The sequence below is a fragment of the Belonocnema kinseyi genome, chromosome 2 (genome assembly GCF_010883055.1).
Source record: "Belonocnema kinseyi isolate 2016_QV_RU_SX_M_011 chromosome 2, B_treatae_v1, whole genome shotgun sequence".
In the NCBI taxonomy this organism is placed as follows: domain Eukaryota; kingdom Metazoa; phylum Arthropoda; class Insecta; order Hymenoptera; family Cynipidae; genus Belonocnema; species Belonocnema kinseyi.
In genome coordinates, this window is record NC_046658.1 from 167,938,655 (window position 1) to 167,942,159 (window position 3,505).

Genomic DNA, 3,505 nt, shown 5'->3' on the forward strand with positions numbered 1-3,505 from the left:
GTCCATAGTTTCACGCAATTCTTTTACCTTGAGATCATTTACTCCCCTAGCATTCCAAACACCCAGTGTCCATTCGTCGCCTGAAACATGACCTTTAGATTTAACGTGTGCATGCCTTTTGTCATTAAGAGTTCCAGTCCTTTCCGAGGCTATTTTGTAGTTTGTATTATTCATTGTTTAGATTATACGCCCAACTAACACCTTTATGCAATAAGTTTATTTTCTGAGTCGAAATCATGTCAAAGTTAAGTATCAAATCGTCATATGGTGGAGATTGTAGTTCTAACGTCAGGCCCCCCAAAAACTTCAGTTAATAAGGGAGGGTTGGGAGAAGTATCTGGCCGTCTTCTCAGACCGTCACCAAAGACTTATATATATATATACATATATATATATATATATACATCCCCTCTTGTGTGTTTATTTTAGGCCTATATCTTTGAATTTACAATAAAAAGCGAGCCCCCCCTCCCCCGCCCCGGTTCAAAATCTCGGCGTTATTTTTAGTTTGTAGGTTTAAATTTCCTTTGTTTTCTTTCTTTTATCGTGAAATTATGATGAATTGCTATGAATTACTTATCTTTGAGTACGTTTCCGGATTTCCCAGTAACTGCATGTCGAAGCACAATTTTAAGAAAGTGTATTTATACCAAATTGAAAATTTTCTATTTTGCTTTTTCTCCAACCGAGTACATAAGAGACCGCTCTCTTTCAAATTTGTTACGGAACTGTTAAGTAAAAGACAAGATAATGTAGGGGTCGGCTTGCGACTGCGTCGTATCCGAGAGTCGTTAAAAATCGTCCTGTTTAAAATTCTTATAAAACCCATAAATACACACATATGTATATTGAAAGTCAGGAAAATTTCAATTCTAAATGTGCAGAATTGGAGAAATATAAAATGTAGATCCAGAAAAAGAATAAAAAAAGACCAAAAAGACTCATTTTCAAGAAATATTCATATCCGAATCACAGCAAAAAACAGGTATTTTCGATAAAACAGTTGAATTTTCAACAATATAGATAGACTTTCACTTGAGAAGAAAATGTCAAGCAACTAAAACAGATCAGTTTTCAATCATACATTTGTACCCCCAATTAAAAAAATTGAATTTTCCACCGAATAAAAAATATTTTTAAACGAGAAGGATGAATGTTGACAGAATTATCGAATTTTGAAGAAAATGATTCAGTTTTGAGCCAGGTAGTATAATTTTTGACAAAAAAAAAGAACCATTAACAACAAATTTCATTGTAGGCGTCGCGACTGGAAAGAATAAATATGCACACATATTCATATACACACATACACACATGCATATATATATATGTATATATATACATATACATCCCCTCTTTTGTGTTTATTTTAGGCCTATATCTTTGAATTTACAATAAAAAGCGAGCCCCCCCCCCCCCCCCCCCCCCCCCCCCCCGCCACGGTTCAAAATCTCGGCGTTATTTTTAGTTTGTAGGTTTAAATTTCCTTTGTTTTCTTTCTTTTATCGTGAAATTATAATGAATTGCTATGAATTACTTGTTAAAAACAAGTGTTTTAGTTTATAATTTTTTTTTTTTATAAAAAATTATTTGTTTCGGTTAAAAAATTATCTTTTTAGTTTAAAAATAATTATTTCAGTTGAAATTCAAGTATTTTGTTGAAAATTTATGTATTTTGTTATAAACAAGTTTTTTTTTAAATTAATTTTTTGGTTAAAAAATCATTTTTTTGTTTAGAAATCAAGTATTTCAGTTAAAATTCAACTTTTTTGTTGATAATTTATGTATTTTGTTAAAAACTATTTTTTTTAGAAAATTAATTTTGTTTACAGACAAATTTTTGTTTATTACAAAAATCATCTTTTTAGTTTAAAAATAATTATTTCAGTTGAAATTCAATTTTTTTGTTGAAAATTTATGTATTTTGTTAAAAACAAGTTTTTTTTAGAAGATTAATTTTTTCATAGAAAATTAATTTTTTTGGTTAAAAAAATCATCTTTTTGGTTTAAAAATCAAGTTTTTCAGTTGAAAATTCCATAATTTTAGTTAAAAAATTCATCTCATTGTTTGAACATTAATTTTTTTAACCAAAAATTTAACTATTCAATTTTAGATGAAAACGTCTATTATCCAGCTGAAAATTTCTTATTTACAGTGGAGAGAAAACAGAATAATTCTTTCAAAAAGAGGAGAATAGGGGAAAGAGTGTGAATTCTGAAACATGAAAGTGATTCTCAAACTTCTCAAGTTATTGAAACGTACCGCTGCTTGGCCATCTTTAAAATCCCCAAACTTTTTTTCGAATTTATCAACATAATACATAATAAACTTAGTTTTTGTGCAATAATTTTTACTTTCACACGACTGCAATCAGTTGTGATCGCGAAAATTTTCAATTTATTCCTCGGGCATCTTTTTCCAAAGAACATTAGCTGTGTTTAGCTATTGTAGAACATTTCCTAATCTCTTTAAAATAATGAAGTTCCTCAAGTATGTTGGTATAGCTTCTAGGGACTGGAAATGACCAGATCAAGTCGACGTCCACATCGAATTTCATACTTGCACGTCTACTAAAATCCACGCAAGAGCCAAGTGCTTAATAACGAATTTACTCTTGCCTGAGAGAGTTCATTGACTTTATGACTATTATTCTACAAGATCGACGCAAACATATCTCTGCTCAAAAATTGCATTTCATAAGCACAAATTGCGTAAAATCAGAGTCGCTATCCTACCTGGAAAACTTGGAAAACACCTGGAATTGTCGAGGCATTTTTTTAGAGCGTGCTCAATATTTTTTTTAATTACAATATAAAATTGAATAACAATGATTTTTCATTTTTAAAAGTAGATTTATATTACTGTATTGAACTATTTTCTTGAAAATTTCTGTTAATAAAAATTAAAGTATCTTTGGTTTTTATTCTATTTTAATATTGATCTCTTTGGGGGAAAAATTGTTGTTGCTATTTTCTTAAAAATTCGTCGTTTCTTTGGCTGAAAATTAATTTTTTTCATGAAAATTGAACTATTCCAGCTACAACTTTAACTATTTTGTTGAAAACTGTTTTTTTTTCTTTTTGAAAATCAAGTTTTTCAAAGTGAAAATGTGACTGTTGCAGTTGAATATTCGATTTATTTAGTTCAAAATTCATTCAGTCGAGGCATTTTTTTAGAGCTTTTTCAATATTTTTTAAATTACAATATAAAATTGAGTAACAATGATTTTTCATTTTTAAAAGTAGATTTATATTACTGTATTGAACTATTTTCTTGAAAATTTCTGTTTTTTGATTTGAAACAATTTTTTTAACTGAAATTTTAACTATTTTATTTTCGGTTGAAAATTGGTCATTTTTGGTTGAAAATAAAAGTCAAATGTTTTTGTATTAAAAATTAATGAAAAAATGGTTGAAATATCAAATACTAAATTTTTGGTTCAGAATTCATATTTTTTGGAACGAAAATTTAATTACTTGGTTGAAAATTAAACTTTTTGTTTAA

The 3,505-nt window shown here is 28.5% G+C and overlaps 1 protein-coding gene across 1 annotated transcript in view; it reads left to right on the plus strand.

Annotated features, from left to right (window-relative positions):
• The window catches only part of LOC117183063 (WD repeat-containing protein 75), a 57,803-nt gene that overhangs the window by 45,859 nt on the left and 8,439 nt on the right, over positions 1 to 3,505 (plus strand). The gene's annotated exons all lie outside the window — the stretch shown is intronic.